At 38.2% G+C, this 9553-nt stretch overlaps 1 pseudogene; it reads left to right on the plus strand.

The window, feature by feature from the left end:
* Positions 1-6929: 6929 nt before the first annotated feature.
* LOC136167923 (small ribosomal subunit protein uS17-like) lies at positions 6930-7430 on the plus strand (annotated as a pseudogene).
* The last annotated feature ends 2123 nt before the right edge of the window (positions 7431-9553 follow it).

The raw sequence follows: 9553 nt of genomic DNA on the forward strand, positions 1-9553 counted from the left end.
TCAACCTTGATACTACCGACATTTTAGGCCAGATAATTCTTCGCTGCAAAGTGTTGCCTTGTGCCTTGTAGAATGTTCAGCAGCATCTCTGGCCTCTACCTACCAGCCACCAGTAATATAACTTCTTACTCAGACAACAAAAAGTGTCTCCTGACCCTGCCAAATGTCTCCTGGGAATTAAAACTGCCTCTTATTGGGAATGACTATGCTAGTGTAATGGCCAAGAGACAAAAGTTTCAATAGGGAATGATCTGGTGCTTATGAAGATGAGTGATACTACTGATGGCAGGGTCATCAGAACAGTGCAACTCAAAATGTGGTCCCTGCACACATATGGGCACCTTATCATTGACAAAGGAGGCAAGTATATACAATGGAGAAAAGATAGCCTCTTCACTAAGTGGTGCTGAGAGAACTGGACAGCTATGTGTAAAAGGACGACAGAACACTTCCTAAAACCATACACAAAAATAAGCTCAAAATGGATTAAAGACCTAATTGTAAGGCCAGAAACTATAAAGCTCTTAGAGGAAAACATAGGCAGTACAATCTTTGACAAATTGCAGTAAGATTCTCTCTGACCCACCTTCCAGCTTGATGGAAATAAAAACAAAAATAAACAAATGGGACCTAATAAAACTTAAAAGCTTTTGCAGAGCAAAGTAAACTAAGCAAGATGAAAAGACAACCCTCAGAATGGGAGAAAATAACTGCAAATTAAGCAACTGACAAAGGGTTAATCTCCAAAATATATAAGCAACTCATACAGCTCAATATCAGAAAAGCAAAAAACTCAATCAAAAAATGGGCAGAAGACCTAAAAGACATTTCTCCAAAGAAGATGTACAGATGACCAATAGACATATGAAAAGAAGCTCAACTTTGCTCATTATTAGAGAAATGCAAATCAAAACTACAATGAGGTATTACCTCACACCAGTGAGAATGGCCATCATCAAAAAATCTACAAATAATAAATGCTGGAGAGGATGGGGAGAAAAGGGAACCCTTCTGCACTGTTAGTGGGAATGTAAACTGATATAGCCATTATGGAAAATAGTATGAGATTCCTTAAAAAACTAGGATGAATCTACCATGTGACCTAGCAATCCCATCACTGGGCATAAACCTTGAGAAAAACCACAATTCAAAAAGACACCTGTACCCTAATGTTCATTGCAGCAATATTTACAATATCCAGGACATGGAAGCAAACTTGTTGTCCCTCAACAGATGAATGGACAAAGAAGCTGTGGTACATATGTACACTGGTATATTACTCAGCCATAAAAGCAATGAATTTTTGTCAGTTGTAGTGATGCGGATGAACCTAGAGCCTCTTATATAGCGTAAAGTAGGTCAGAAAGAGAAAAACAAGTATCACATGTTAACGCATATATATGGACACTACAAAAATGGTACTGAGAAATCTAGTAGAGAATGGACTTGTGGACACAGGAAGGGACAAACTGTGAAAGTAGCATTGACCTATATACACTATTATGTGGGAAGTTGCTAAATAACACAGGGAGTCCAGCCTGGCACTCTGTGATGACGTAGAGGGGTGGGTTGGGAAAGGGGAGGGAGGTTCAGGAGGGAAGGGATATAGAATTATACAGATATATGTACAATTATGACTGATTCATATCCTTGTAAAGCAGAAACCAACACAAAATTGAAAAGAAATTTTCCACCAAATAAAAAATAAATAAAAAATTTTAAAAATGTGGTCCCTGGGCCAGCAGTATCAGCATCACCTGGGACCTTGTTAAATTGCCCTCATGGGTTTGCAATGAAGAAGATGAGTACACAATGGAAGACTGGGCAGCAGCAACAGCATCAAGGAACTGGGACATGCAGTGGACTGAGGATCATTAGCTATTATTATTAAGAAGAAAATTTTTCCAAGGCTCAGGCTTGACTCTTTCCAAGGCTGAGAATCTGTTTAAAACGAGACTTGAAGTACACTAAAAGCTCCTGTTTAATTAAACATCTCTAGTTCATTGTCTTGCCGCTATGGCTAAAATTTCCATTTTGAATAAATTCAATATCTCCAAAATCCCTGGTTAAAGTGTAAATACTGGTATTTATGCTCTGATATATACATTTGTGAAAAACATCATGCTTTGTAAAATTATGCACTAAAAATAATTCAGTTTATGAGAAAAATAAGATTAGGACACACTAGTTGAAATGTATGCCACTTTGGAACCAGAGCACAAAAGAAAAACAGTAATTGGCACCACACAAAGAGCTTAAATAGTCCAAGCAGGCAGCTGTGGCCAGAAGATGCCTCAGGGGATATTTAAAATAAACAGTAGAAATGCAAATGTATGAGTACTGAAATAATGTGGATGAAGTAGACCTTGCCAATGGGATTGAGTTTAAGTTGGGTACAGAAAGAAATTAAACCTGCCAGAATCTAAAAGCCCTAAGTCTGGGGGTGTGCCCTTCTGGAAAACGATTCCTGGGTACTAGCACTCATTTTTAGTTTTTTTTTATTTTTTATGAGTTGAAAGAGTTCTTGCCCGTGCAGCAGCTGAACTGAAGACCTTTCCCTGTCCAATTGTTACTTCTGTGACTGCCACTTTACTAGAAAAATCAGGTATGGAAAATTGAGAATGACAATTTCTACTTACACTGAAATCATTCACTTATTTAACAATAATTAGCTAATTTGCATTATAGAAACAGAAATTGTGATAAAGAGACAAAATGTTTCTTTGGGAAGAGAGAAGAAATAGCTTAAGCTAAAAATAAATATAGAGTGTTTCATATGAGGTCATTATCAGCTTGAAACAGAGAGCAGGCCTTGAAGAAATCAGGGAGGTAAGTATAGCAAAAAGAAGGCAGTAAAAGGATGATTCTGAGAACATCAAACATTAAAGAACTTCAAACAGTTCTAGCATAGACACACAACAAAAGGAAAGTTGGAGCTATCAAAAACTCAAGCACTAAGAATATCCTACATTCATCAAAAAAATAGAAAAAGAAAACCTTCCCTTCTCAATCTACCAAGCAAACATTACCCTGATACAAAAATCAGACATCACAAAAATAAGGCCACAATTCAAAATGGATTAAAAACAATTAAACTATAAAACAATTATAACTACAATTAACAGTAAAAGGATAAGCAGGGAGATGTAAAACAAGACATCAAAATTGAAAAATGTGGGGAAGGGGAGTATAAAAATGTAGACCTTTCAGAATGTGTGTGAACTTGTATATCTATTAGTTTAAAGCAAATCGATATAGTTATGGGTCAACATACTTGAACTACATAGTAAGCACAAGTCAAAAACATACAATAGATTCAAAAAAAATAAAAAGAAAGGAACTCAAGGATACTACAAAAGAAAATCATTAAACCATAAAAGGAGAAACAAAAAGTAGAAATAAACAAAAAAGAACTACAGAAACAACTGGAAAGTAAGGAATAAAATGGCAATAAGTACATATCTATCAATAATTACTTTAAGTGTCAATAGACTAACTGCTTTAATCAAAACACACAGAGTGGCAGACTAGATTAAAAAACAAACAAACATGAATCTGTACTGTGCTGTCTATAAAAGACTCACTTCAGGGTGAAAGACACACACAGACTGAAGGTAAGAGGAATGGAAAAAGATATTTCATGTAAATAGAGACAACAAAAAGGCAGGGGTAGTAATACTCATATCATAAAAAATAAAAGGCCACAAAGAGAGACAAAGACGGGCATTATATAATGATAAAGGGATCGACATAAGAAGAGGATATTATACTTGTTAACATATATGCACCCAATATAGGAGCACCTAAATATATAAAGCAAATACTAAAAGACATAAAGGGAGAAATTGACAATAATATAACAACAGTAGGAGACTTTAACACTTCACTGTAATCAATGCACAGTTCATCCAGACAGAAGATCAAAAAGGCAACAGAGGTCCTAAATGACACAATTTAGATACAATAAACCTGTTGGATTTAATTGATATCTATAGGACACTATATCCAAAAAAAATCCAGAATACACATTCTTTTCCAGAATGCATGGGGCATTCTCTAGGATAGACCACACATTAAGTCACAAAACAAGCCTCAACAAATTCAAGAGGATTGAAATTACTTCAAGGATCTTTTCTGACCACAGTGGTATAGAACTAGAAATTACCACAGAAAGAAAAATGGGAAAATAACAAACAGATGGAAACTAAACAATATGCTACTAAAAAACCAATGGGTCAACAATGAAATCAAAGAAGTTAGAAAATGCCTTGAGGAAAAGAAAAATGAAAACACAACTTTACAAAATCTATAGTAAAAGTAGTTCTAAAAGGAAAGTTCATAACAATACAGGCCTTCCTCAGATAAAAAAAGAAAAACAAAAAGAAAAATCTCAAATAAACAACCTAACTTAGAAAAAAAGAACTAGCAAAAGAACAAACAAAGCCCAAAGTCAGTAGAAGGAATGAAACAATAAAAATCAAAAATAAAATAAATAAATAAGATTTTTAAAAAATAGAAAAAAAATTCAATAAAACTTAACAGTTGAATTTTTGATAAGATAAACAAATCAACAAACCTCTAGCCCAGCTCACTAAGCAAAGAGAGAGAACACAAATAAACAAAATAAAAAATGAAAGAGGAGAAATAACAACTGATTCTACAGAAATACAAAAAAAAATCATAAGAGAATATATGAACAATTATTTGACAACGAAGGACAACTGAGAAGAAATGGACAAATTCTAAAACATTCAGCCTACCAAAACTGAGTCAAGATGAAACATAATTTGGACAGATCACTGGAAATAACATAGAATCTGTAATTTAAAAAACTCCCTGCAAACAAAAGTCCAGGACAGGATTGCTTCACTGGAAAGTTCTACAAAACTTCAAAGAAGAATTTATACCTATCCTTCTCAAACTATTTCAAAAATTCAAGAGGAAGGAAAACTCTCAAACTCATTCTGTGAGGCCACCATCACCTTAATACCAAAATCAGGAAAAAACAATACAAATAAAGAAAACTATAGGTCAATATCTTTCATGAATATAGATGCAAAAATCCTCAACAACTAAATAATCCTAAAATTTATATGAAACCACAAAGACTCAGAATTGCCAAAGCAATTATTCATAATAGCCATAGAATAAAAACAATCCAAACGTCTTTCAACTGATGAATGGAAAATGTTGTGTAATTAGATAGTGGTGGTAACTGTACACTTACATTAACAACCACAGAATTGTACACTTTAAAATGGTGAATTTTGAGGCATGTAAATTATTGAGATTTTTAAAAGGGGTACCCAAGAGCTTCACCCAGTTCTTACTTTAACTCATTCCAACCTAGACATGCCAACTTCCAGAGATCAGGTCCTTGAAAATATGTGAATGCCTTAAAAGGTACCTACTTTCTGTCTCACCACCTGCTGCCAGCTTTCAGATCCAAAGAATACTAGAGAGTTGTTGAGTCTAACCCCAAAATAACTTAATACCAGTGTTCCATTCAGAACTTCAAGACCTGTTGATTCCGTTCAAGTCTTTCATCAGTAATCCTCAGTCATTGGAAATATAAGCTTGGAATATCTAGACCAAGTATGCCCAACTGAGTGTTAACTCCTTTACATTCTGAATTTGTACCAGTTACAATGACTTTATAAATACCAGAAATCTGTTTTGACAATATAGAGATGTACATCTTACATATTTGGAGGAAGAGTGACTAGCATAGGGTTTTTCAAGTCAGAGGCTGAATAATACAGTCAAGGGCCAGCATCTTTCTATTCTTCTCCAGATTTCATCCCCAGGGATCATTTTCTCAGACTTGAGAACATCTAAAAGAAGAAAAGGGACTGTGTTTTCTTTTCTTTTTTTTTTGTTTTTTAAGATTTAAGGAATCTTTTCTAGAAGTTCTCAGTGGCTTTTCTTCATGTTTCATTGATCAAAATTGCAACACATTTCTGTGCCTTAAGAATTCATAGGAAGAGGGACTGGAATTGTTGTGTTTTAGCTTAGCTCAATCAGGATGCATCTTTGAACTCAGGACAGATTCACCCAATCAGAACATGGTTAGGCAGAAAAGAGTAAACACCTGGACCTAAACAGGCCTATGTTAGCAAGAGAAAAACTAAAATGAATTCAGGATAGGTATCCAAAAGTGCCTATTATGGGGCTACAAAGTCTATGATCCACTTAGCATGCATTCTCATTAAAGTAAAACTTTCCAGTTTGACAAAGCCCTCCCCATTGACACAAAAGTCACAGTCAGTTTTTACACTGCCTCATATAACATTATGTCTTGGCAAGCAATGCGCATCAGACAGTTAAGGAAAATCAGAAACATGGAAATGAAAGATCATGATAAAGATTTCTCGTTTCAATCATGATATAATAACTGATATTGAACAAAAGACCTTCCACAGTAAAACAACTGTTTTTAGACACTGGTCAATAGGAAACATAGAATTCTGATCCCTAATAAAAGGGGAACAAATGAACAAGCTTCATGATCACCACAGCTTTCTGTGTGTACGCACTTTTCAGACTACAGCACAGGGAAGGGCCAAACAAAGGATGGTGGTGTCACTGAGCTGAGGTGACACAGATCAGATATCAGGGAGAAGAAAGCTGCACAAAGAAATGTGCACAGGAAAGGACCCCAGGAGACTAGGCAAAGAACAGCTATTAGAGAACTTACAGGGAACTATGATCTGAACAATGACCAGAGATTGCACAGGGATGGGAAATGTTAGTGTTTCAACCAACCACAGTGTGGAGATCTCATTAACCATTCCCAATAATTTAGTAGACAACTGAGAAAGGCTGAGTCTTAGTAGTAGGGAAAATCCAGCACTACAGCAGCATTATTCAGAGAAATACAAGATATCACAAACATAAAATTTCTACCTTTTTTTCAAGTAACCAGGAAGATGATGGGCTTTCAGACAAAGTGTGCCTACCAAAAGCAACCTACCAACTTTCAAAATAAGAAGAGGGTCCTGCTTGCACAAAGTGGCAAGGAGAAGCTCCCGTGATGCTACCAGAACGTTGGTTTGGGCTTCAAGACACTGAAAGAGGCCATCGAAGGCACCTACATTGACAAGAAACGCCCTTTAACTGGTAATGTCTCCATCCAAGGGCAGATCCTGTCTGGGATGGTGACCAAGATAAAGATACAGGGGACCGTTGTCATCTGCAGACTATCTTTACTGCATCCAAAAGTACAACTGCTTCCAAAAATGCCACTAGAACATGTCTCTGTACCTTTCCCTCTGCTTCAAGGACATCTGGATGGGGGACACTGTCACAGATCGGGGACATTGTCACAGTGGGCAAGTGCGGGTCCCTTGCCCTTGCAAGGGACAGTGAGCTTCAATGTGCTCAAGGTCACCAAGGCTGCTGGCACCAAGAAACAGTTCCAGAAGTTCTGAGACTGGATCCCTACTCACTGCCCCCAAACAAAATAAAGTTATTGTCCCAGATAGGTAGATAAATAAATAAAATTTCCTAGTAATCTCTTGAAAAAAGTAAAAATGAACAGATAAAATTGTTAATAAAATATCTTACTTAACCCAGCGTATCCCAAATATTGTCATTTTAACATGCACCCAACATAGAATATGAGATATTTTACATTTTTTTCATACTAAGCCTTGAAATTCAGTGTTGATTTTTCATTTACAGCACACTTCCATTTGGACTAGTCACACTTCAAGGGTTTAGCAGCTAAACATGGCTAGTGAATTTCACATAGGCCAGCGGTGCCTTAGAGTAAAGGTTACTCTAGTTCTGTATAAAAAAGAGCTTAAGGAGGAGCCAAGATGGCAGAGGAATAGGACGGGGAGACCACTTTCTCCCCTACAAATTCATCAAAAGAACAATTGAACACTGAGCAAATTTCACAAAACAACTTCTGATCGCTAGCAGAGGACATCAGGCGCCCAGAAAAGCAACCCATTGTCTTCAAAAGGAGGTAGGACAAAATATAAAAGATAAAAAGAGAGACAAAAGAGCTAGGGACGGAGACCCGTCCCAGGAAGGGAGTCTTAATAGAGGAAGTTTCCAAACACCAGGAAACCCTAGCACTAGCGGGTCTGGGGGAAGTTTTCGAATCTCGGAGGGCAACTTAATTGGGAGGAAAAATTAAATAAGGCCCACAGATTACGTGCCTAAAAGCAATTCCCAGCAGAAAAGTACAACAGACGCCCGCATCCGCCACCAGCAAGTGGGGGTGGAACGGAGAGGAGCGGGCGGCATTGCTAAGGGTAAGGACCTGGCCGAAGGCCCTGAGAGCAATCAGAGGGAGCTTTTTTAAACTGTGGGATAGCAAGAGAGAAAATTAACCGGCCAGAACACACTGCCGGCTGTTAGCAAAACAAAGGGACTGAGAAACTCCAGAGAAGAGCTAGCCTGCGGCGGACCGGCCCATCCCCACAGGAGGTAGGAGGCAGGGGGAGGGTAAAGGGGCCAACTCGACCCCAGAGAGGCATCCCCTCCCACACTGCAAACAGGCCTCCAGTTTCTATCCAAAGACTCCCTGAGATTCTGGATAGTCGACATCCGCCGCCGGGAGGGTCGCGGCTAGAGGCCAGCTCCTGAGAACAAACACAAGCCGCTGGCATCCGACCAGCGCGCAGAAACTGAGGCTGGGACCGCGGAGGGGAGAGTGCGCCCGTCAAGCTCCTGGCTGCCTGAGCCGCTCAGGCCGGGGAAGGCACAAAACGCAGGCGCAACCGAGTCCGTGCTTTTGTGGAGTACCTGAAAACTGGAGCCGCACGCAACGCAGGGCACGCTCCCTATAGAGCAGCCGGGAGCCTGTGCAGTGTAGACGGGGAAAGCACCCGTGAGCGGGGGCAAACCCAGTGTGGCCAGAACACGGTGAGTGCTCCCCACACACAGCGATATCTGCCTGCAGCGCCCGGCCCTCCCTGCAGCAGGACTGAACTAGTGAACCTAAGAGATCACCTCCGCCCGCCTGTGTCAGGGCGGAAATTAGACACTGAAGAGAGGACAAACAGAAGCCAAATAAACAAAGGGAACCGCTTCAGAAAGGACCGGTGCAACAGATTAAAATCCCTGTAGGTAACACTGACTACACCGGAAGGGGCCTATAGATATTGAGAAGTGTAAGCTGGAATGAGGAGCTATCTGAAACTGAACCGAACCCATACTGACTGCAACAGCTCCAGAGAAATGCCTAGATATTTTTTTTTCTTTTTTTAATTAAAAAAAATTTTTTTCTTTCCTTTTCTTTTTTATTTTTTATCTATTATCTTCTTTTAAAATTCCCTATTACTCCCCCATTACTCCTTAACTTTCATTTTCATGTATTTTTATGATTTTTTTAATTAGGGAAAAAATTTTTTTTCTTTTTTTTTTTCTTTTTCTTGTTTTTCTCTCTTATTTCCTTTTAAAGTCCTTTAATACTCCTCTATTATTCCTTAATTTTCATTTTCATTTCACTATAACCTTGCAAAAAAAAAAAAACACACACACACACAGAGAAGCCCTATTTTTAAACCGAACTTTATATATATTTCTAAATTTTTTTGGT

Source organism: Muntiacus reevesi, chromosome 4 (assembly GCF_963930625.1).
Source record: "Muntiacus reevesi chromosome 4, mMunRee1.1, whole genome shotgun sequence".
Lineage (NCBI taxonomy): Eukaryota > Metazoa > Chordata > Mammalia > Artiodactyla > Cervidae > Muntiacus > Muntiacus reevesi.